This window comes from Globicephala melas, chromosome 1 (genome assembly GCF_963455315.2).
Source record: "Globicephala melas chromosome 1, mGloMel1.2, whole genome shotgun sequence".
Taxonomy (NCBI): Eukaryota; Metazoa; Chordata; class Mammalia; order Artiodactyla; family Delphinidae; genus Globicephala; species Globicephala melas.
In genome coordinates this window covers 171,784,557-171,811,450 of record NC_083314.1, presented here as the reverse complement: position 1 = coordinate 171,811,450, position 26,894 = coordinate 171,784,557, and the positions used below count along the sequence as shown (strand labels likewise).

At 39.5% G+C, this 26,894-nt stretch overlaps 1 protein-coding gene across 16 annotated transcripts in view; it reads right to left on the bottom strand.

Moving 5' to 3' along the window:
• Positions 1–26,894, bottom strand: part of EIF4G3 (eukaryotic translation initiation factor 4 gamma 3) — a 366,964-nt gene that overhangs the window by 226,375 nt on the left and 113,695 nt on the right. For 12 of the 16 annotated variants that reach the window (XM_060310039.1, XM_060310035.2, XM_060310007.1 and 9 more), the window contains one exon: positions 15,199–15,327. The exons of the other annotated variants lie outside the window; for them this stretch is intronic. The gene's annotated coding sequence lies outside the window, so the exon portion shown is untranslated. The remainder of the gene's footprint in view (positions 1–15,198; positions 15,328–26,894) is intronic. 16 annotated transcript variants of the gene reach the window in all.

Here is a 26,894-nt window from a genome sequence, read left to right as displayed (position 1 = left end):
CTGCTGCTCCCGTTATGACCACCTCCTCCTCCCCTTTTTGGTTTTGTTTTTTTTTTTTTTGGCTGCATTGGGTCTTCATTGCTGCATGCCGGCTTTCTCTAGTTGTGGCGAGTGGGGGCTACTCTTCGTTGCAGCGCTTCTCATTGTGGTGGCTTCTCTTTGCTGCGGAGCACAGGCTCTAGGTGCGTGGGCTTTAGTAGTTGTGGCTCACGGGCTCTGGAATGCAGGCTCAGTAGTTGTGGCTCACGGGCTTTAGAATGCAGGCTCAGTAGTTGTGGCTCACAGGCTTAGTTGCTCCATGGCACGTGGGATCTTCCCGGACCAGGGCTTGAACCTGTGTCCCCTGCAGCAGCAGGCGGATTCTTAACCACTGCGCCACCAGGGAAGTCCCTCTCCCACTAATTCTTTAATTTCAGATTTAGACATGTGTCTCAACATTTAAGAACCAGAAGTTTAAATACTGTGTGGCTGAATTTTTATAAAGCCCAATTTTGCAAATTTATGTTCCCCCAAAGATGTTTCATGTTGAATGTTTTTAAAAAGTCACATCATACTATTTCATAAAAACAATGTTATAAGTGGTGGCTGTATTCCCAAAATTATTAAAGCCTATTTTGTCTAAAACGAAGCTGAAATAAAGTACTATGATGAATTATGAGAAAGCTAGGAAGAATGTCAAGAGTTGGGACCTGGAGATCTAGACTCAATCCTTTACAAATTGTGCTGTTAGGGAACTGCTGATGGAAACCACCTGCCTTGGCCAGGCCCACCTGCCTGAGCTGTCTCATAAAGGAGGTCCTGATAAAGAACATGGTGCTGCAGCTGAAAACTAACTGGGAGAATTCAGGAGGGGGCAAAAGAGGGAGCAGACAACCAACCTCCCAGAATCCTTCTCACTGGAATCTATCTTGGCTGAGAGATGCGCACAGCACCAGGAAGGACCCTGAGTCGCACTATGGGCCAAGCAAGATAACTGGCCAGAGACAACATGGAAACTAACCCCATTACCATAAAACCTGAGACTGTGAGCCACGTGGCAGAGCAGTCCTCCTGGGTTCCCTTACCCTGCTGCTCTCCGCCCAGGCGCCCCTTTCCAATAAAGTCTCTTGCTTTGTCAGCACATGTGCCTCCTCGGACAATTCATTTCCGAACGTTAGACAAGAGCCCACGCTGGGGCCCTGGAAGGGGTCCCCCTTCCTGCAACACTGCTACCTGTAGTATATGAAGCAAATCATTTCACTTTTCACACTCAACATTCCCAATCTACAAAATGCAGATAATCATATCTATCTACAGGGTTACTGTAATGATAAAATAGGTACAGTGAGTAACTGAGAAATGCTCTGAAAACTCTAACCTATAAGGTAATCTACCATCAAGATATTATCCTCAAATACATAATCTGATAATAGGAGTACACAATAAATACTAGTTCACACTGTTATAATTCAAGTTATATTAGGAAGGACAGCTTTTAGTTAAAATTATTTCTAAATGTTTCCAACAGTCAAGATCCTCATACACTCACTGTCCCTTATCTACTCAAGAGTTGATATTTTTTAGGAGAATCTGTCCATCTGATTCCTACAGCATTAGATCTACTTTTAGAGCTTGTTACAGCAATAGCTTCTAGTGCGAGACTGTCTTTTTCAAAGACCCTCTAGGGATGGTCATTCTTCAAGAAACCTATATTCCTTAAGGTTTTTTGGAGTAATTCAAACTAAGCAGAACACAAAGATTTGGTGAAGGATGCCTTTTGTATGCATCCAGCTTTCTGATAGCTTTCATCTTCTCTATGAATTATACAAAGTTTTATAGTCCCCTTTTCTAATATGCACTTCAACAGTGTTTTTCCTCCTTTGGTTTTATACTTCCTAATTTCATTGCTGCTGAAGTTAAGAGACAATCACTCAAAATCAAGGAGAAGATAGTAGAATAATGCCTTCCAGGTCCTTGATACTTATTTCTTTGCCTGTTGGCCAGCTGTCTGTCCTTTTGCTACTTCCCTCCCTTCTTAAAGGTTGCCAAATGGTTATGTAAATAAGCCAGCTGGCTTCTGAGTCACCACTTTTGTATTCAACTTCTCTAACTCCCAAAGTGAACCTTGATACATTCTTTGAACCCTTAACAGCCCTTGGAATTTTTCAGTGTCTTTTTGAACATGGCAGCTGGACTTCCAGTGATTTTTCTCACTCCAGTGGGGTTATTATTGGCAGCTGTTCATCACCTACTAGTAAGTATTTCCATCGTTCCTTCCAAACACGCCTGTCCTCCTGATAACTCAATACATTTTTCTCTAAACATGCTACCATTTCCTGAAAATCTCCATGTGTGTAAAATTTTAAAAGCTAAGAAGAAATGCAATGGTCTGCACTGCATTTAGTGTAAAGAAGTAACTGCTGATTTGGCAACGGTTTCTTGAATATGTCATCAAAGACAAGGACAAGAGAAAAAACATAAATTAGACTTCATCAAAATTAAAAGCATTTGTGCAAAGGACACTATCAACAGAGTGAAAAGGCAACTGATGAGAGAAAATATTTGCAAATCATTTATCTGATAGGGAATTGAGATGCAGAATGTATAAAGAATTCTTACTACTCAACAGCAAAAAAAAAAAAAAATCCAATTAAAAAATGAGTGGGGCTTCCCTGGTGGCGCAGTGGTTAAGAATCCGCCTGCCAATGCAGGGGACACAGGTTCGAGCCCTGGTCCAGGAAGATCCCACATGCCATGGAGCAACTAAGCCCGTGTGCCACAACTATTGAAGCCTGCGCGCCTAGAGCCCGTGCTCCACAGCAAGAGAAGCCCCCGCTCGCCACAACTAGAGAAAGCCTGTGCGCAGCAATGAAGACCCAATGCAGCCAAAAATAAAATAAATTAAAAAAAAATGGGCAAAGGATTCAGACATTTTCTCCAAAGAATACATACAAATTGCCAATAAGCACATGAAAAGATACTCAACATCACTAATCACTAATGACATGCAAATGTTTTACAGACACAGACAGACACACACACACACACACACACACACACACACACACACACACAAATTTCCTGACACCATCATCAAGTTTGCTGTTATCAAAAGGAGCATATTCTGAATGACAGCAGACACAAGTTGGCCATTCAAAACTAGAAATACTATAAGGAGAGTTAGTTACTACTATATAAAAGCTCTTGATCCCTGGTATTAAAACAGATAAAGCAGTGTGGCAATTTATAGCTACTGTTTACAGTCAACAACATCAGAACGAGGTACACTACATATACATCTGAAAATAAAACCTACAATCCTTAAATTACAACATAACAGCTGTGAAATAAAAAGTCGTATTTTTATGGCAAGACGAGAAATTTAAACCAAAGATCTTCTCTGCCCTTTGGCCTCCTCTCTCCCCTCACTGTGCATTGTGTATCTGCATCACCAAACCTTTCCCATCAGCCATAAAGAGCAACATTCTCTTAGCATCAACAAGACAACACCTTAAGAGACAGCATTCCTTCTTGATCTTGTAAGGGGTCACATGACCCACCACGATGAGGTTCTGGATTATTTTAACTGTCAGTAATAGGGCATTTGATGTACAGCCAGCCCTTTGTCTCAAAAAACATATTAGGCCCGCGTACCGCAAAAAAAAAAACCATATTAACTGTCCCTTGACTTCTAACAGGTGGAACAGTTCTCAGAGCCTTCTGAGATGCTGTTCCCGGGTTGTAATCCTGAATTTTGGTTCAAATAAAATTTTCCGTTTCTTTCTTAGATTGATTAATTTTTCATCGGTACACTCTTCCATTGAGATCACCAGTTATTTTCAACTTTTCCTATCTTTTAATATATGCCTTTAAGTCTACACATTTTCCTCTAAGTAACACTTTATGCACATCGCACAAATTCTGATACGAAGTGCTGTTTGTCATTCATTTCTAAAGATAATGTTTTCTATTTTATCTCTGTCAATGTTTTTTTAAATTTCCAAATAAACTGATTTTGTTATTATTTTTACTCCAACATTATGTTTAAGATTATGAAAAACATTATGAATAATTATGTTCAACTAAAATAAATTATAAATCTGACAAGCTTTTTTAAAAACAGCAATTATATTCTGTAGAGTGTCAACTTAAACATAATTTAGATTTTGTCTTTCTTTTGTTGTTAAGCTCTAAATTCTGTAGAAGTATATTTAGAAAAAAATATAAATATGATTGGAATGTAACATTTTTCTCTGTAGCCTAACATGATTAAATTTTATAAATACTCCTTGAGTAGCTGAAAAAAAAGCATAGTCTTAATTGAATGAGAAAAAATTAAAACAGATTTATTAATTATTATTTCATGCAAATTATTCACAGCCTTTGTAATAGTTTCTCTAATTTGAATTGGTAAAACACCTTCTCTATTTTTTTTAAAGTTTGATAATTATGATGTTCAAATCACTGATATCCTCAATTATTTTTATCTTGGTTGATTCAGTACAAAATTTCTCTTTCATACATATATTTGAAATATATATACATTCTTGTGCTAATATATATTTATATAAAAACAAGTTTACTATCTGTGTCATTTATCTGTATCAGGGGCTGGCAAAGAATGGCCCTTAGCACCTAAGAAAGGGTTTTACATATTTAAAGGGTTAAAAAAGAAGCAGCAGCAGCAAAAGATCATCTGGCCCCAAAATATTTACTATCTGGTCTTTCTAGTTTGCTAATCTACATCAGGGGGCGGCAAATTTATTCTGTAAGGGTCCAGACAGAAAATATCTTAGACTTTGTAGGGCATAAACTCTGTAGCAACTATTCAACTTGTCAATTGTAACACAAAAGCAGAATTTCATAAATAAATTAGTATGGATGTATTCTAGTAAAACTTACCAAAAACATGAGAGGGGTCAGATTTGGCCCTTGGGTCACAGTCTGCCAACCCATGATCTAGTATATGGTTACTAACTAATCTGTCCATTTTTCTGAGATGTCAATCTCGCACACTGATAATGAATTTGTCAATTTCAACGTTTACATTTGCTTTATACATATTCTGAACCAATTATTAAGTATATAAGAATTTGTAAAGTTACATCTTCTAGAAATTAAAATTTTATATTGTAGGAATTCTCTCTCTCCCATATAGTTTTTTGCCTTGCATTCTATGTTGACTTCTAAAGGCTGCTTATACCTGCTTTCTTTTTATTAGCATTTTCCTTTTTTTTTTTTTTTTTTTTTTTTTGCGGTATGCGGGCTTCTCACTGTTGTGGCCTCTCCCGTTGCGGAGCGCAGGCTCAGTGGCCAGGGCTCACGGGCCCAGCCGCTCCGCCGCACGCGGGATCCTCCCGGACCGGGGCACGAACCCGCGTCCCCTGCACCGGCAGGCGGACTCTCAACCACTGCGCCACCAGGGAAGCCCAGCATTTTCCTTTTAATGTTTCCCTGCTTTTGTTTTTAATCTCTGTCATGTTTAAATGCATATATCTAGATTTCAGTTTCTGACAAACTGAGTGACTATTTAATAGAGGAATTTAATGTCATTATTATTACAGTTACCAACAATGTTGTTTTACCACATTTACTTTTCCTTTTAAATTCATGGGATTTATGGTCCTAGCTTATCCTTTATTATTAAGGTAACTATATAACCTTTTACCATTATTTGTGCCCATTACTTACCTATTGTCTTTCAGCTCTAATCCACCCTGTAAGTAGAAGGGTGCTTTCACCTCCTGTCAGTATGGCTCCAGACACCAACTCCATTCAGATCTCTAGTCTCTGAAAGCCATTTAGAGATCCAGCAGCAGACAGGTGTGCACACCTGATATTCAAAGTACTAGCTTCACCTTGCTCTCTCACCTACTGAGTTTCTGACGGCCAAGCTGCAGTAAAACTCCCTTCTGACAAGTTTGACCAACAATCCCCTAAAACAGGAGTCCCCAACTCCCGGGCCGCAGACTGGTACCGGTCCGCTGCTTCTTAGGAACCGGGCCACACAGCAGGAGGTGAGCTGCGAGCAAGGGAAGCTTCATCTGCCACTCTCCATCGCTTGCATTACCACCTGAACCATCCCCCTCACCCCCCCACACACACACACGGGTCCATAGAACAACTGTCTTCCACGAAACTGGTCCCTAGTGCCAAAAAGGTTGGGGACCGCTGCCCTAAAGGACACTTCCTCTAAGCTCCTAGGTTCTCACAACACCACCATGTCTCCTTTTTCATTCCCTCAGCTCCAGGGACGTTAGCTGCTTCCTGTAGTTATTAATCTCTGGATTACTTCAGTGTCCCTTTGAGAATCAATCAGCTAGTTCAACAAAATTCATGTATTAGAGCCCCTCTATCTGAAATAGTGCCGTTTCTTTTTTTTCCTGACAATACTTTAACAGCTGTACTGCTAAGCTAATTAGGCTGTCATGTTGTCAACTATACTAAACAGGTCAAAATTTTGGAGCTAAACTGTAAAAGAAGATGGCCAATTTTAATGGTGATGAGGAGTAATAAAATTTGAAGTAATAAACAGTCTTGAGTAATATAGAGTAGTACCTGAAAATGGAGTATCACTGACAGGAAACTGAAAAGGAGATTTATGTTGCCAGTGAAATACAACAAAATATTGGCAACATAAATTCTTTCTTCTACATATCACCTACTTAGGTACCTATGGAACAAAACACTTGGCAGACAGTAAAGATACCATACAAGAGTGAGAGAATTCAGGTAGCCTGAGAGTTTATCATTCTTCAGAGAGGAAAAAAATGAGGGTTCATCAACCAATGAAAACTTTACAATCAGATCAAGCTCTTCCTGTTACTTAATTATCAGCATCACTGGAAATTTGAGGAAAAAAGGACAGTAAATTAATATATGTATTAAGGAAAAAGTTTGTTAGTTTGGTAAGTAAATTAGAACACTTTATTTTCTTAACAATCAATCTATAATCTTCTTTGTTTATAGTTAATCAATTCTACTTGTTTTAAATCTCCTTAACTCTTAACTCTCCTTAACTTAACTCTTAACTCCTCAACTCTTCTTTGACAGAATTTAAGATGACCTACCACAAGGCTATTATACATGATGTGTGTGTTGTCTGCTTTTCACTGAGTATGGAGTCACTGAAATTCAAGACTCTTAGTTCTATAAAGATGTTAGCTTTCTTTTTTTGGGGGGAGGGGGGGAAAGGCATGCTGTGAGGTTTGTGGGATCTTAGTTCCCTGACCAGGGATTGAACCCCAGCCCTCAACAGTGAAAGTGTGTAGTCCTAACCGTTGGACCGCCAGGGAAGTCCCAAAGATGCTAGCTTTCTTATACTTCAAGTAAACTTTCTCATTTGATCACTGATAAAAACAAATAAGCCTGTATTAAGCTCATCCTCTCCCTTCTCCCACATCCATGCAAATTGAATCCACCCCCTCAATTAATCTGGATAAGAACATTTACCTATATGTCTGATTAAGCTCAGGACACTATTCTACATGTCTATGGTACTTATCCCCTCTGCTGACCTTTCTCCCAGTAGTCCTATCTGCCCACTTCCCCCATAGCTCTCTGAATCACATAAATGGTGCTATGGATGGAGGTGCCTCCCTCGCCCCCTGCAAAAAATTCATAAACTGGAGCCCTAACCCCACAATGTGATGGTATTTGGAGATGGGGACTTCAGGAGACAATTACATTTAGATGAGGTCATGGGGGTGGGGCCCTCATGATGGAATTAGTGCCTTTGTAAGAGACACCAGAGAGCTTGCTTGTCTCTCTCTCTCTCTCTCTCTCCCCCCCCACCACCATCCGCCCCCCCCACCCCCCGCCATATGGGGACATAGTAAGGAGGCAAGGCAGCCTTCTACAATCCAAGAAGGAAGTTCTCACCAGGAACCAAATCAGTCAGCCAGCACCTGATCTTGGACTTCCTAGCATCCAAAAATGTGAGAAATGTCTGTTGTTTAAGCCACTCAGCCTACGGTATTTTGTTTTGGTAGCCTGAGCTAACTAAGACAACTGGAGTATAAATTTTTGCAGGAAAAATCACAAGCACTGTGAATTGAATAGTCAAACCACTCCATTTCCTAATTCTCTGTTCTATTTCCCATCCCCTGATTTACTGGCACATGCTAATTTCTGTAGGTGAACTGAGGCTGCAATTTTCAAAACCATAAAAATCTGAAAAATCATGTCACAGCTAGGTAAAAAACAGACTGGTGGAGCTGAAATGAGTTTCTCTTCTAAAACTATGGGAAGTAAGTGAAGTAAAGAGGTAAACCTGCAAGGGAAACTCTGGAAGAGGTTTTGCACTACCTATTATACCAGATGAGTGGTAGCTAGAGAAATCAAGAAGCGCCTCCCAGGACGTGTCCAGAGGAAATAACTCCTTAAACGTGAAACAGATAAAATCCTAAACCTTTTTCCCCCTGACAGAACTGAGATGAAAATAAACAACATCATCAACAAAAAACTGAGCTTACACCAAAGACAATGAAAAAAATGCTTGTGAAAGCACTCAGTTCTTACAGATTGGTTCTTAGAAAATTCTTTTTCTTTTTTTAATTAACTTATTGATTAATTAATTAATTTTTGGCTGCATTGGGTCTTCGTTGCTGCACATGGGCTTTCTCTAGTTGCGGCGAGCGGGTGCAACTCTTCGTTGCAGTGCATGGGCTTCTCACTGCGGTGGCTTCTCTTGTGGCAGAGCATGGGTTCTAGGTGTGCAGGCTTCAGTAGTTGTGGCACTTGGGCTCAGTAGTTGTGGCCCACAGGCTCTATAGCACAGGCTCATTAGTTGTGGCATACGGGCTTAGCTGCTTCACGACATGTGGGATCTTCCCGGACCAGGGATCAAACCCGTGCCCCTGCACTGGCAGGCGGATTCTTAACCACTGTGCCACCAGGGAAGTCCCATCTTTGGTTTTTAAAACTGTGTTGAATTAATGTAGAATTCATTTTTAAAACTTTCACCCTTCACACTTAAAGATTTCAAAATATAGGTTCTAGTCTTATAGATTTCCCAAACAGAATCTGAAACTTGGTGTTTTAGGGTACGGAAAGTCTGAATAATAGTTGCACTTAACTATCATTCTTACAACAAAACTTAAAAACTAACCACAAATATCTTGAAAGAAAATCACTGGGAATTTTTTCTAGTTACATGCAATGCAAAGAGAAGCATAATCAAACAAACATGCCTTTAGGCATATTTCATGGTAAGCTATAAGACTGCATAAAAGATGAGATTCGGAAAACATCTGGTGGGGTCCTACTTTATAAATATGGTTGCAACTGTTTTTGTTAATAAAGAAAAAAGACAAAAGAGCTAAAATTCTCTATCAAATATGACCACATTAAGATAAATCTCAACAATGAGAGAAAAGAGCTTACCACAATTATTTAGCATATATTAGATGAAACCACAGATATAAATGATTTAAATTTTTATAAGCCTTATTTTTATACTAATGACACTTGTAAAGGCATGTTAATTTGTAAACTGCTTAATGACACTATATACTGATGAAATTTTCAATAGGTATAAATTTTTAAGTACGTACATATATTATCAACTGAAGAAAACAAAACAGAAGATTTGGCAACAGGACCAACTAAATGCAGTCAGTACTGCAGTTTCTGGAGGCTACATCAAATCTTTATGTGCCATGAATGCAGCTTCCAAACACCAGTCACTTCAAAGACTGCTTTAGACAGCCATAATATGTTCCATGGGGGAGAAGGCAAGTATAAAAAACAATAAATTTTGCTTTGCTTTCTTTTTTTTAAGGAATGTCAACATTCATCTATTTCAACAATGAAATGTGAAAAACATTTTCAAAGCCTCCTCTACTTATCCTGGTTAGCAACACTGACCGTCAGAGTTGCCAAACTCAGAATTTATTTTCTTCATGAAAGACATTTTAAAAATCAAAAAAAGTACAAAAACTTGCTTGCAGTAAATAAAATCACTGTTTAACTTAATAAGAAAAATAAAGCAGTTTGCAAAGTCTGAAACAATCCATCAATCAACAACTGTGAGGCAATAGTGAGTATTTTTCCTTAGTAAAACAAGACCTCTGAAAGGAAAACGAAGTCTGGAAGTTGGATAAAGTAAAATGATTGTAGGGACCATGAGTTGTTTAATCATATTCTTTTGTAATAATGAAAATAATAATGTTAAAATAAGTGCCATGATCAATAACTACTCCTCAGTGAAGAAGTCCTTTGCTTAGCATTTCCAGAGACAATAAAGAATCTAACCAGTGGATCACACACCATCACCATCTCAGTCCACTACTTAACATGACCAAGTTGATCTCTCAGAAAAAGAGAGGAACCAAATGAACAAGAACAGTGGGTGGAAAACATGTACCACTCCACTTCTTTGGCATTATTCTGAGCATGTCTTCTCAATGATTACTGTGAACATAGCTTAAGAGTTTAGACAGGGATACCGAGAGAAAAATGAAAAGGACTAGGTGCCAGTTTGGACTCCTTAGTTTGTAATTTAGCTCCATTATGAGAAAATTAACTGAGTTAAAACAAATGTGTACCAACAATCAAGCAACAAGCATGAAACACTTTTGTTTTGCTTAAGTAATTTAAGATAATTCAAGTAACAAACTTGCGGTATTTTTTAAAAGACATAAAATGAAACAATGCAAAGTTTGCCTAATTTTAAGTATAAAATATAGAATTCATAATGTTTTCATGGGACTTGCCTGGTGGCACAGTGGTTAAGAATCCGCCTGCCAATGCAGGGGACATGGGTTCAAGCCCTGGTCCGAGAAGATCCCACAGGCCGTGGAGCAACTAAGCCCGCGCGCCACAACTACTGGGCCTGTGCTCTAAAGCCCACAAGCCACAACCACTGAGCCCGAGTGTCACAACTACTAAAGCCCGCATGCCTAGAGCCCGTGCTCTGCAACAAGAGAAGCCACAGCAATGAGGAGCACGCGCACCGCAAGGAAGAGTAGCCCCGCTCGCCGCAAACAGAGAAAGCTGGCACGCAGCAACGAGGACCCAACGCAGCCAAAACATAAATAAATAAATATTTTTTTTAAAAAAAGGACATGTGGTTAAAGAAGTTTCTTTAATCTTTTCTGCAGTTGATTTGAATCTAATAGTTCTGTGTGTAAGAATAAACCACACTATTTCCAACAGAAAATGACCAAGCCTGGCCTCTACTTTTAGCCTGGAAGGGATAAGCAAAGACCTGGAAGACATCTCAAACTCCTGGAGAGAGCTTCTAAATTTCACACTAATACCAGACAGGTAAGCAAATTAGACACACACACACACACACACACACACACACACACACACACACACACACAATATCCTGAAGAGAACCAAGTAGGCACGAAAATAACAAATGTCACTTATTGAAAGCATTAGCATGTCCTGTTCTGAGGCAGAATTTTATATAGTCTTCATAACAATCCTCTTAAAGAGTGGTACAATTCTAATTCTCTCCTATATAGCAGAAGAAGAAACCAAGTTCTAGAGATATCAAATAATTTACCCAACATCATATAACCAGAAAGTGACAGACCAAGTCCCAGAACCTGGAGTCTGTTTTGACTCCAAGCCTATAATTCTTTTCCCTCTATTTTGAAGGTTCTACTTTCCATAATGATCTACAAACATGTCAACTATTAAACCTAAGGAGGGACTTCCCTGGTGGCGCAGTGGTTAAGAATCTGCCTGCCAACGCAGGGGGCACGGGTTCAAGCCCTGGCCCAGGAAGATCCCACATGCCGCGGAGCAAGTCTGTGCACCACAGCTACTGAGCCTGCGCTCTAGAGCCCATGAGCCACAACTACTGAGCCCGCATGCCACAACTACCAAAGCCCATGCACCCAGACGCCATGCTCCGCAACAAGAGAAGCCACCACAATGAGAAGCCTGCGCACCTGAACGAAGAGTAGCCCCCGCTCGACGCAACTAGAGAAAGCCCACACGCAGCAACAAAGACCCAACGCAGCCAAAAATTAATTAATTAATTAATTTAAAAATATATATAAATCTAAGGAGACTGAGTTTCCTACAGAACTCCCCATTTTTCCAGGTATGCCAATTTAGAAAAACTTCCTCACTCTGTAAACAGATGTTAAGATATTGTTGGGAGACAAATGAATCCATATAAGGCTGTCTCTGAAAGGCAGGGGATAAAAGGGGGGGTAATAAATCAGATATGAGTTACTGGGTTCATCCATCAGATTAGGAAGATGACAACAAAACAGACCACGAAGGGAAGCAAGATAATATTTGGTGACCCTTCTCCCTGGAATTCATGTACTCTGACTTCTAAAAGAAACGAATAAAATGGCATACAGAAAGGCACCTGTGGGCTTGACAACTGAGAGCACTGCTAGATCATCCTTTCTTAAATGCAAACTATGCATTTGCAAGCAACACCGTCTTTCAGAACACTTAAGGGCTTTGGGCCAACTGCTAGGGTCAAATCACAACTGGAAACAGTAAAAATCTGAAATGGAAAACTAAGCTATTCCCCTTGTGTGCCAGTTATCGACTGCTTGCCTTTCAGCTCAAAATTCAACTTGTCTGCCAGTACAGTGAAAATGGATCTGGCACAATGTAAAGCTTGTCAGTAGAGGGCACTGTAAAGATATTGCAGGAGGAAAGGGTTTTGCTTCCTGGTTCCTGTGGGCATGCACAGCAGGCTCCTGCAGAACACACAGCTTCTCCAGAACCTGACTTCCCCAGTGCCCAGCGGCTCTACAGGGCGCAGCTTCTTCAGTGTCAGGATTCTGCTGCAATGTGCAGCAGCCAGCAGTACCCAGTGACTAACAGCTACCCCTGGTACCCTCTGAAGCCATTCTGCAGCAGAGTGCCGCCTAGAAAAAACAGCCCTGTGAAGAGTTTTCCCTCAGCACCTTAGAAGGCAGAATTCTGGAAAGTTCCAGAGGGTGGATTTCTAGTAAGTTCCACTGATGTGGCACCACAGCAACTTCTCTACCATTCAGAGAACCACATCATGCCAGATCTCAGCCCAAGGTGGGGGGAGCAGTCTCCTAACAGTAGCATGAAATAGAGGCACAAGGTTGGACAGGCCTTTTTTAGATTTTGGAGAGGACATACATTACATATGAGTGTGATACACCTCGACCTACCTACAAAGTCATCTGGGAGGTTTCTAATTTTGATTGAGGGAAAGAACAAAAGGAGGCTCTGCAGTAAGTTTAGGCTGCAACACAAGCTGCTCTACCACATGGGACCTGTGATCCAGCAGATTCAAGGTTATCTGAAGTGCCTGTGGCAGAGATGCTGTAAGGAGCCTGTAGCCATTGTGCACTGCAGCAGCTCTTTGCTAAAGGAACCGGTGCTAGAGAAGCCAGCTTTCCTCAACACTCCGTAAGATGAATTTCCAGCAAATTCCAGAAGAAGGATTTCTAGCACGTTCTACTGGTATGACACTACAATGACTTCTCTACTATAAGGTTATGCCACAGCCACACACTCTCTGGTAACAGGGTGGAGAAGAAGGCTCTTCCATGGGGACTCCATCTTGGCCCCAGGAGAAGCAGCTACTCCTTATATTTGTAATTTTTATATCATTTAGAGTTCTCTTTCTTACTAGCCAATCCCTCTGTACTCCAATCCCTTATTATATTTAATAATCCTTTATATTAAACTTTCCCTATTCAACTTACTACAGTTTTTCTTTGCTCCTGAGACTCAGACCAACATACCTGATTAATAGCGTGGGTGGTTCTGTTCAGTGCCATGAAAACCAACACTAGAAACTCATCCTAAACAATTAAGAATTCATTTTGACATATTTTACTTTTAAAACTCAAAGTTAAACAAGAATGATTTAGACCGAGTTTAAGTATAGTACTAAGCCCAAATTAATTTACATATTCCTGAATAGCGCTATTTCAATCATGCTTTGGCAAGTTGTACATTCCTTCTCCAAACATTCTATAGTTTGAACTATCATTAATCAACACTTATAACCACCAGCTTTTAGCATTATTTTCAGTAATTCTTCCTCTTATTATTCAAGCTCTTAAAGGCCTAAAATATAAAAGCCCAAATTGAAAATAATGTTATAATATTAATTTTTATTATTAAAAGGAATGTTTCTTACATGTAAATACTGACAATCTCAAAACAGCTTGGTTCAAGGTTATTGGCTTGACTCTCTCTACATTCCAGTAAGAGACTTCTTAACTCTACCCCACTCTTAACCACAAGGAAGACCAAATAAGCATGTAATGGTGAGTTGGTACAAGCTGAAAGATTTCTTGGGAAATGGCTTAAAATGCAGGGGACCCACAGCAACATCTTAAAACAGTTTGTGTCTCCTGTGCCTGTTACTTGGAAATAAACTAAGGAGTTCACTATTCTTTAACAGTTCAACAAAATTTTAAGCCTAACAAATTCCAATAATCTATTTATAAAACCAAACAAACAAAAAAGCCCTGTAAAATTATCAATACTAAGAGGGAAAGACAGCCATATCTTTTACGAAAGTAGAAAATAACCACCAACACTCCACCAAAAAGTGAAAAGGGAGACTAACGGATTACACATTGAAAGGCAAACAAGTGCTTTACGAGATTTTTAATGAACTTTATAGAGTCATACTCTAATTTCTAAAACAACAAAAAGGAAAACTAAATATCACTGACAGTTTATTTTGAATTACTCCATAAATGAAATGTGTAAAACTGTTAGTAGTCACTATCATGGGAGGTGTGTCTAAAAAAATGTATAAGAGAAAATAGAAATTACTCTTCAAGTAATGTTGTATGTTTGCTTAAAAGTTTGCTTTAGAAAAATAGAAATTCGGGCTTCCCTGGTGGCACAGTGGTTAAGAACCTGCCTGCCAATGCAGGGGACACGGGTTCCAGCCCTGGTCCGGAAAGATCCCACATGCCGCGCAGCAACTAAGCCCATGTACCACAACTACTGAGCCTGTACTCTAGAGCCCGTGAGCCACAACTACTGAAGCCCGCGCACCTAGAGCCCATGCTCCACAGCAAGAGAAGCCACCGCAATGAGAAGCCTGTGCACCGCAATTAAGAATAGCCCCCGCTCGCCACAACTAGAGAAAGCCCAGGCACAGCAACAAAGACCCAATGCAACCAAAAATAAATAATAACTAAATAAATAAATAATTTTTTTAAAAAAAGAAAAATAGAAATTCAGCTCTGACATGGAAATTTCTTTTAGGAAAAAAAAGGTTTTTCTTACTTGAGAGAGTCCAGGGGACGATGCATGTCCCGGGGGCGTTGCCGCTAGATTTGGATGCCCCTTGTTTATTTCATGTGCTGAGTAAGGGGAAGGGGTTGGGGGTCCCGGCTGTCTTGCTACTTGTGTTACCTGTGAGGAAATCAATTTAGTAAGAGTATTAGTAACTCAATCTTCATAAATATTGCCAAAGTAGCTAATTTTTTAAATATGGAAGTATCTGTCTCACACTTTATACTAAAGTAAGTGCCAGACTGACTAAAGGCTTAAAATTTCAAAATTGAACAAATGAAATTCCTAGAAAAAAAGACATGAATATTTTCATCCATTCGATAAAAGATTCTTGAAACATACCTAAAACTAAAAATCTTAAAGGAAAAACTATGCTAAATGAAAAAAGCCAGACTAGAAACTACATACTGTACGATGCCATTTATATGATATTTTGTAAAAGGAATGAAAAAGAAATACATTATTACAAGGGAAGAGGATAACTACGAAAGGGGCACAGGGAGATTCTGGGGGGATGACATAACTGTTCTGTATCATGTCTGTAGTGCAGATTACATCTCTTTGTGCTTGTCAAAACTAACAGAACTGTATACTAAAAAAGGTGAATTTTACTTTAGGTAAATTATACCTCAATAAACCTGAACCAAAAAAAGTTACTTATAGAGCATAATCTCATTTTTGTTTTTAAAAAAGTACATCTAAATATACATGTACATGCACATGTACATGTATATATATTTCTATATGTGTATCTACATCTACATATGTGTGCATATATATAATATACTCACAAGTATACATGTCACATTAAAAAGATCTGTAAGAAGATACACAAAGATCTTAAAAGAAAGCATGTAGGCGTTTCTTTTTTTTCCTATCATTTTTATTTTCTAATATAGTTCAACAGTCAATTAGCTATTTTACCCAAGTTCTTAGATCCTCTGAATTCTACCATAGAGTTAAAAACTCTACCCAGGGAGAAATGAAAGTGGTCTCCAAATGACATTAGATTTTCCTGGAATTCAATCAATCAGTCAGAGGCTCTGAAGAAAGTCTACTCCTTGATAATCTAACCCTAGAATCCATTATGTCTATCTAAAACAGAAATAAATGCCTAAAGACTCAGCTACCTGTTCCCAAAGCTGAAATAAAATGGACTTATGGAGAACTAACTACAGTCAAAAGCTTCCAGGCTAGTAAGAGACACGAATATGCTAAAATGTGACCAAAGTTTAAAACTGAAATTAATTGTATTTAATTTCTTCCCTGCTTTTTAAATAGCTTTATGATTTCCTTGAAAAACTTTGTTTCCAATTTGGAGTGAAAATTACATTTAAAAGGGCATGAGGTTTACCATGAAATGTTACAGCATTTATAAATCTCATCAGGGCAATTTTTCAAAGGATACAAGTCAGAATGCTATCTAAACATCTACTTTAGAAAATTAATAACCAGAAATGAAGAGTTCTTACAAGCAAATTTCTCACCAACAAGGCTTTATAAATTCATATTCTTGTTTCACACACTCTAGAATAAATTATTTTGATATTCTACTAAAGCAAAGCATCAAAATGGACACATATTTTTAACATTAGGAAAAAAATTTGCACAATGAAACAAAGTGAAAGAAGTTAGCTATATAAAATGTCAAGTCAATTCTCCAATTCATTCTGATAAAACAATCAAAGATTAAATTTACCCAGGGCAAAAAATCATAATATGGAAAAATGTTTTTCAAACTGCTATTAAGAATAAATTAATATCTGGGCTTCCCTGGTGGCGCAGTGGTTGAGAGTCCGCCTGCCGATGCAGGGGACACGGGTTCGTGCCCCGGTCCGGGAGGATCCCACATGCCGCAGAGCGGCTGGGCCCGTGAGCCATGGCCGCTGAGCCTGCGCATCCGGAGCCTGTGCTCCGCAACGGGAGAGGCCACAACAGTGAGAGGCCCGCGTACCGCCAAAAAAAAAAAAAAAAAAAAAAAAAAGAATAAATTAATATTAAAAGATACTATTACATGGCCATACTACCCAAAGTGATCTACAGACTTAGTTTGATCCCTATCAAACTACCCATGACACTTTTCACATAACTAAAACAAATAATCCTAAAATTTATATGGAACCATAAAAGACCCAGAAGTGCCAAAGCAACCCTGAGGAAACAGAACAAAGCAGGAGGCATAACCCTCGGGACTTCGGACAACACTACAAAGCTACAGTAATCAAAACAGTGTGGTATTGGAACAAAAAACAGATATATGGACGAATGGAACAGAATAGAGAGCCAGAAATAAACTCACACACCTATGGTCAGTTAATCTTCAACAAAGGGGACAAGAATATAACAATGGAGAAAAGACAGTCTCTTTAGCAAGAGTGGTGTTGGAAAGTTGAACAGCCGCATGTAAATCAATGAAGTTAGAACACACCCTCATACCATACACAAAAATAAACTCAAAATGGCTTAAAGACTTAAATATAAGACACAACATCACAAAACTCCTAGAAGAGAACACAAGCAAAACATTTTCTGCCATAAACCGTACCAATGTTTTCTTAGGTCAGTCCACCAAAGGCAATAGAAATAAAAGCAAAAATTAACAAATGGGATATAATCAAACTTATAAGTTTTTGCACAACAAAGGAAACCATAAACAAAATGGATAACCTACAGGCTGGGAGAAAATATTTGCAAATGATGCAACCAACAAGGGCTTAATTTCCAAAATATAAAAACAGCTCATACAACTCAATAACCAAAAAAAAAAAAAAAAATTGAAAAGTGGGCATAAGACCTAAATAGACATTTTTCCAAAGAAGACATACAGATGGCTCATAGGCACATGGAAAGATGCTCAACATTGCTCATTATTAGAGAAATGCAAACCAAAACTACAATGAGGTATCACCTCACACCAGTCAGAATAGTCATCATTAAAAAGTCTACAAATAACAAATGCTTGAGGGGGTGTGGAGAAAAGGGAACCTTCCTACACTGTTGCTGGGAATGTAAACTGGTGCAGCCACTATGGAAATAAGTATGTAAGTTCCTTCAGAAACTAAAAATAGAGTTGCCATATGATCCAGCAATCCCATTCCTGGGAATATACCCAGATAAAACTATAATTCAAAAAAATACGTGCACCCCTATGTTCATAGCAGCACTATTTACTACAGCCAAGACATGGAAATAAAGATGTGGTACACACACACACACACACACACACACACTGGAATATTACTCAGCCATTAAAAAGAATGAAATAATGCCATTTGCAGCAACACGGACGAACCTAGAGACTATCATACTAAGTGAAGTAAGTCAGAAAGAGAAAGACAAATACAATATGATATCACTTATATGCGGAACCTAAAATACAACACAAATGAACATATCTATGAAAGAGAAACAGACTCACAGATATAAACTGACTTGTGGTTGCCAAGAGGGAGGGGGGTTGGGGAGGGATGGAGTAGGAGTTTGGGGTTAGCAGATGCGAATTATTATATATACAATGGATAAACAAGGTCCTACTATATGGCACAGGGAAGCATATTCAATATCCTGTGATAAACCACAATGGAAAAGAATACGAAAAAGAATGTATAACTGAATCACTTTGCTATACAGCAGAAATTAATACATTATAAATCAACTATCCTTCAATAAAATTTAAAAATAAATAAAATATATTACTACATGCATATCACAAATAACACAATAAGTTTTTTTAAAAAAACTTCACCCCAATATTGCCAAGGAACTAAGGAAACAGGACGTAGACAGGATACTGTGAATGCGTTTACCATGTCCCCAAAACTACAGAGCAATGCATCACAGCTGCCTTAAAACCACACCCAAAGAATGATTCCATTTTGGAATACATACCCTGAAGAAATAATCTTACCTCAAAAACTAGGAACTTAAATATATGAGAGCAAAAAAAGGTAAAAATAGCAAATAATGAGAAAATAAAGTAACATAACTGAAGACATAAAAAATACATAGATGTGAACTGCCACCAATTGAAATGAATATGTGAAATAATCAAGAGTAAAAAAGAAAAGATACACCCTTTAGAACTACAAAGAGATTCTTCTATGTTCTACTGACAAAGACCAGAATAACTAAATCAATGATTTCAGATAAAGATTAGTGTTCAGTGCCCGCGTGCCACAAACTACAGAGCCCACAGGCTCTGGAGCCCATGCGCCATACATAACTAGAGAGAAGCCCATGCACCGCAAGGAAGAGCCTGCGTGCTGCAACAAAAGATCCTGTATGCCACGACGAAGATCCCGCGTGCCACAACTAAGACCCGACACAGCCAAAGATAAAAAAAATAAATACACAAATATTTAAAAAAAAAAAGATTAGTGTTCATGTTTCCCTGAAAACTGCTTAAGTGCACTTTTTAGAATATTGTTATCACCCCATGAAATACAGATGTTTGACAAAAGGAGAAAAGGCATTTAGCCAAAGCACATGCTACTGCTAACATTAAAATTTTCCTTAAAGCAAGCACCAGTGAAAAACAACCTTCATAGGCAAATATCCCTGAAGTATGCATTCTCTGCTGTTCCTAAAGAGGTAGGCAAATTGCAGGAATCCTTTGGTATTGTATATTCTAGTAGAGTATTCCCTCCCAAATTTGGAGGTTTCTACTAATAAAAGCAAACCAAAGAAAATAAATCTGTATCAAAATAATAGGAGAATCATGTCATTCTTAAAAATTCTCCCAAAAAAAGCTACTACATGCAATAAATCTCTGGCCTTCACTGTGATCTATTTAATTCAAAAAGACCCCCTATTACAACTGTCATACTGCATTATGTACTACATGTTTGCTTTCAGTGTACTATAGAGCTTACTATCTTTGCCCAGGAAAAAGGTATACCATCTTCAATTAGAAATTATACAAAATATAAGTAGGTAACACAACCCTATCCCAAGGCAATGGCACAAGGTCTAATGAAGTTGTTGAGGATAAAATTCAAAATTACATGAAACTTTGAATATCTTCTTTCAAAATATTCCTAGATGAATGATTATTGAATTTTCTAGTCTCTGGCTACAGTTTCTTCTCCTCTCTGGCTAACTTATTCCATTTCAGATCATACTGTTATAATCCATGTCCTTTGAAGGTAGTGACAAGAGGTTCTCATGTAAAGGGGAAAAAACCATGTTTTCCCATTATTTATTATTAGTACCGTCTCAATTATGGAGGCTGGGAGTAGAAGTATAAAGTAGCTAATTATGGCAACTACTTAACCACCTCCAAAGCTAGAATATTTTTGTCTTTTATGTAATATTCATCTTAAGCAAAATTAATCAAACATTGTGCGGTATGCAGTGTGTGTGTGTCCCGTATTTAAGTTTAAAAGATTATATGCCCAAGAAACATTTACTTTTTATAGATATTATAGTTTTGCATTGGCAATAATGTAGAGCATCCAGAATTCTCATTCATATGCTGGTGGAAATGTAAATTGGTATAAGCTCTTTGGAAAAGAATTTGGCATTAGTTAGTAACGTTGAAAACAAGTATACCCTGTAACCTAGCTCTTCCTAGGTATACATTTGCGAGAAACAGGAAAATGTGCACCAAGGTACGTGTACAAAAATGTCCATAGTTGCATTGTTCTTACTACCCAAAACTGGAAATAACACAGCCATTCATTAGCAGGAGAATGGATCAATAATGAAATATTTTCCTATGTGGACATCAAATTTAAAACTACAGCGACACATCACAACTTGAATGACACTCATTAATGATACTGAGTGAAAGAGAACACAGAAGACTACAGAGTATGATTCCAAAAAAGTTCCAAAACAAACAAAACTTGACTATACTAATTTAGAAATGCATAAATGGATGGCAACGCTGTAAATAAGAGCAGGAATTTTTTTTTAAGGCAGATATATTGGGAAGACAAGGAGTTAAGATCAGGTAAGGCCACATTATGTTTTATTTTTTCACACCTGAGGGGTGAGACATAGATTTTGCTTTAAAATTATTTGTTAAACTCTACTTTTATGTTTTATGCACTTCTATGCACGAATGTTATAATCCTCTTCCACTCCCTAAAACAGTTTACAGACCAAAACAAGCAAATTACTTAGGACCTGGGGTACAATACTAGTTACACTGGTACTAGTTATACTGCTGTTCTACAAGGAGTAAGAATTTGAAAAGAAAATAAATTAAAAGAAAACCTCTAAAATTTTTATCTTGGTGGAAACTTCAGCTAGCTAGTAAATTTTCATTCAAGAGTTCTACCTAGGGGCCTCCCTGGTGGCGCGGTGGTTGCGAGTCCGCCTGCCAATGCGGGGGACACGGGTTCATGCTCCAGTCTGGGAAGATCCCACGTGCCGCGGTGCGGCTTGGCCTGTGAGCCATGGCCACTGAGCCTGCACGTCCGGAGCCTGTGCTCCGCAACGGGAGAGGCCACAGCAGTGAGAGGTCCGCGTACAGCAAAAAAAAAAAAAAAAAAAAAGAGTTCTACCTAAAATCATCTCCTATAAAATCAATAATACTTTGTGGTTGCTGACCAAATGTAACTTGAAGAATCTTTTGAGAGTTTAAAGCTAAACCATAAAGGCCATGGAAACTAAGATGAGTCAGTAAGCATAAAGTTGAGGGCCTCCTTGTTGGCGCAGTGGTTAAGAATCCGTCTGCCAATGCAGGGCACACGGGTTTGAGCCCTGGTCCGGGAAGATCCCACATGCTGCAGAGCAACTAAACCCATGCACCACAACTACTGAACCTGCGCTATAGAGCCCAAGAGCCACAACTACTGAGTCTGTGCACCACAACTACTGAAGCCCAGGCGCCCTAGAACTCATGCTCCGCAACAAGAGAAGCCACCGCAATGAGAAGCCCATGCACCGCAATGAAGAGCAGCCGCCACTCGATGCAACTAGAGAAAGCCCACGTGCAGCAATGAGGACCCCCACACAGCCAAAAATAAATAAATAAAATAAATAATAATAATTTTTTTTAAAGTTGCTTTATTTAGCACTATATTACCTGATTTGAAAAAATATTCTGGTCAATTAAAGGCTATAATACATAAACTACAATTTTCAAATAATAGTAATTTAAAAATTAAAGTTTCCTGAACATGATCATTCTCTCATGACCCCAGAGCAATGAAAATACTATGTGGGAAACAGATGTGGGGGGAAAATGGCCAGGTTTAAGCAACAGGAAGTAGGGACTATGGAGAACTGGACAGAATACCCATCCCCCATAGGGCAGTAGATACTCAGATACTCAGCTGTAGCCAAGTGCTGCCATTCAGGAATTCCAAATAAGCCATGCAGTATCTTCCAAGTTTTCAAGAAAAACTAAAAATAAAGATTTTTACATGAAATTTTCCTGACCTCCAAAACACTGTACAAGCCAAATAAAGCACATCTATAGATTAAGTACACAGGCATTAAAAAAAAAAGTACACAGGCAGCCAGTGTGTGAATCTGGCTCTAGGGGCACCTCATGATCATCACCAAATATGAACTTTCTGGGGTTTTTTTTTTTTTTGACAAAACAAAGGACTATTTATTACTTTCAACAACAGCAGTAGCCAGAGTATGAGCATTTTTGCGCCACACTTTGAACCTGAGTCCCAGGGCAACACAAAGAGGGCCAGGTGACAAGTGCACATATGGTGACTTGCATTACCTGAAAGAACACTGCACTTAGGAACTTGAATCTTTTATAATGGGCAGTAAGCATGCTGCCTTTTGCTCCAGAAAGAGACATTATCTTTATTATACAATAAGCAGGCACCCACATTTCCTCTGAATGTCTTACACACCGCCATGGTGTTCTTCCACCTCTGCCACTTTATGTACCAAGAGAGTAATAGGGTAAAGAAAAAAAATGAGAACAGTAAAGCACTGATGAATTTATTCAGAATATTCCAATCAGCAAATCTAGAGAGAATAAACTTTGTTTAAAGGAAGTACTCACGTATAGACCTGTGACTGAATTCTAGACAGTCATTGAATGAATACAGATATATTGTTAAACGTTATAGACACATATATACAGTAGTATATCTTTATTCATTGCATCTACATAATATATGCATATATTGCACAATATATGCAATAAAAACATAATAGCACTTAAAAACACACAATAATTAAATCTTTATTAAAAGAATTACAAAGGATTCCTATCAAGAAATATTAATGTTTTCAGCAAAAAATGACTAATATAAAGGTTAAAAGGGCACATGGTTTATGTCTGAGAAGCCACCCCGTAACTTTTTAGCCCAAGATGAAGTTTATTTAGTAAAGTCATCTAAAAGCATTCCAGGGCTTCCCTGATGGCGCAGTGGTTGAGAGTCCGCCTGCCAATGCAGGGGACGCGGGTTCGTGCCCAGGTCCGGGAAGATCCCACATGCCGCGGAGCGGCTGGGCCCGTGAGCCATGGCCGCTGAGCCTGCGCTCCGCAGCGGGAGAGGCCACAGCACTGAGAGGCCCGCGTACCGCAAAAAAATAAAAATAAAATAAATAAAAGCATTCCAACAGCTGCAATTCCCACATGGAAATGACCAAGTTCAATTTCTGGTAGACTGGAAAGATTCCAAAGCTTTTCTTACTTGGTTAATTTCAACACTCTATGAGATCCTCTAGCAGCTGAATGGATAAGCAGTTTCTCCTTCTGATTAGTTTTTCATGTATGTCATCCTAGTTCTTCCTTCAGGTCATTTATTTCCCAATATCTAGAGATATTTTTAATTACAGATATTGGGAAATAAATAGAAGCTGGTTTAGTCAACTAAAAAGGAACATTACAGTGGATACTAGATACGTATCATGACATTTTTCAAAGTCTCTCTGACATTACCACTGCCAATCCCCTCCCATAACCAAGAAAAAGAGAAAGTAAGTGACTTTCCTCTTTGTTCTACTCTTAGCTACACTTATTAGGTTGAACCATATGGAACTTCAGATATTCAAGTTGTTTTTCACATTAAAAAAAAAGGCAATTTCATGATTCCAGTAATACTTAAATACTCAAGCAAACAGATGCTATCCTGGACAGTTCTGATAAATGTAATATTTAAACAAAGGATGTCACAGTCATCAACATCTGCAGCCCTCCAATGTGAGCTGGTGAGCCCTGAGGAAACTCAGCGCTGAAAAGACTACCTGCCGGGACTTCCCTGGTGATCCAGTGGTTAAGAATCCCCCTTCCAATGCAGTAGACGCGGGTTCGAGCCCTGGTCAGGGAACTAAGATCCCACATGCCACGGGGCAACTAAACCCGCACACCGCAACCTACTGAGCTAGCGCGATCTAGAGCCTGTGGCCCACAACTACGATAGTCAGAGTGCCACAACTACTGAGCTCACGCACTCTAGAGCCCATGGGCCACAAGAGAGCCCTCATGGGACTTCCCTGGTGGCACAGTGGATAAGACTCTGCACTCCCAATGCAGGGGGCTCAGCTTCGATCCCTGGTCAAGGCACTAGATCCCACATGCATGCCACAACCAAGAGTTCGAATGCCACAACTAAGGAGGCTGCCTGCCGCAACTAAGACCCAGCGCAACCAAATAAAATAAATAAATAAATCTTTTTTTAAAAAAAGAGAGAGAGAGAGAGGACCCTTGTGCCGCAACTACCAAGCCCGTGAGCTCTGGAGCCTGCTCACCACAACTAGCGAGGAGCACATGTGCTACAACGAAAAGCCCATGCACCACAACAAAAGATCCCACACGTTACACCCAAGATCCCACGTGCCGCAAACCAATACCCAATGCAGCCAAATAAATAAATAAATATTTTAAAATATATATATATATATACCTGCCACCTAGCAGCCATCAGACTGTAACCACTCCCTACCATGAGCCCTGAGGAAACTCAGGATGTGAAAACACAGGATACTGGCCCCAGAAAGCTGAGGTGCATACCAAAGGAATGATTTCAGTGAGCCCAGTCTCTTGCATCCTCCCATACATAGAAAAGCGCTAAATTCCTTAACTTGAGAGATCTGGTTTTCTTTAATTAACAATAATCTTTTGACGTTCAGACTATCTGCCCTTTGTTACAAAACTTCAATATTACCTGGCTCCCGCCATCACCTCTCTGGAGCAGTCTCTCAGAACTATCTGAAATGCTGTCTCCCGAACTGCAGTCTGCATTTTTGCCCCCAATAAAACTTAACTCGCAACTCTCATGTTGTGCTTTTTTTTTTTTTAAGTCATCAGTTCTATCATGGACTCTGTAGTAGTGGGTTCAATTCTGAAGATTGTTTCTTTTCATATTTATTAATTGGCAATGGAAACAAGAGAAAGAAAAGCAGATTAGCTGCTTTTTCAATGTTAACAGTTGAGTACCTACCACAGATCAGTAACAATAGAATAAAACTAAGAAAAAAACACCTGGGACTTCCCTGGTGGTGCAGTGGTTGAGAGTCCGCTGCCGATGCAGGGGACACGGGTTCGTGCCCCGGTCCGGGAGGATCCCACATGCCGCGGAGCGGCTGGGCCCAGGAGCCATGGCTGCTGTGCCTGCGCGTCCAGAGCCTGTGCTCCACAACGGGAGAGGCCACAGCAGTGAGAGGCCCGCGTACCGCAAAAAAAAAAAAAAACACCTGGCCTCCAAGCATGTCTAGGTATAAAAGGTAACAAACAGCACACCAAGTGTGAATCCTTCGGGGCCAGAGGACAAATTGTTGCAAGCAGAATTCTAAAATGGTTCTCAATATTCCTGTCTCTGGTGCTCGTACCCTGTATAATTCCTTCCCCTTAATATACCAGTGAATATGATGGAATATCACTCCTATGACTAGGTAACTACACAGTTGACTTCAAGTTAATCAAGAAAAAGATTATCCTGGGTGGGTATGAACTTACTAGGTGAGCTCTTTAAAGCACAGTGAATCAAAAAGGTACTCTCCTGTTTTCTTTTTCTAATGTATTTTTTATATTTATTTTTGGCTGTGTTGGGTCTTCGTTTCTGTGCGAGGGCTTTCTCTAGTTGCGGCAAGCGGGGGCCACTCTTCATCGCGGTGCGCGGGCCTCTCACTATCGCGGCCTCTCTTGTTGCGGAGCACAGGCTCCAGACGCGCAGGCTCTGTAGTTGTGGCGCACAGGCCCAGCTGCTCCACAGCATGTGGGATCTTCCCGGACCAGGGCTCGAACCCCTGTCCCCTATATTGGCAGGCAGATTCTCAACCACTGCGCCACCAGGGAAGCCCCTCTCCTGCCTTCTTAAAGACTAAGCTGACTTACAGGTTATGCAAGGACCACATAGCAAGGACCCAAAGGTAGCCTCTAGGAGCTGAGAGCAATTCCTAGCCAACAGCCAGCAAGAAAACAGGGACCTCAGTCCAACAACTACAAGGAAATAAATTCTTCCAACTATCCTAATGTGTATGGAAGTGAACCCCAAGCCTTACATGAGATTCCAGTCCTTGCCAACACTTTAATTTCAGCATGGTCCTGAGCAGAGGACCCTGCTAGCCCAGACCCACAGAATCTGTGAAGTAATAAATGGGTGCTATTTTAAGCTGTTAATTCTGTGGTGATTTGTTACATAGTAATAACAAAAACTAGGAAAAGACCTCACATGGCACAGAAACAACAGGTATAACATAAGACCATGAGATCTTGACAAGGTCAAGAAATGGGAGTGATTAAACTGTTACAAGTAGGGGGTCCG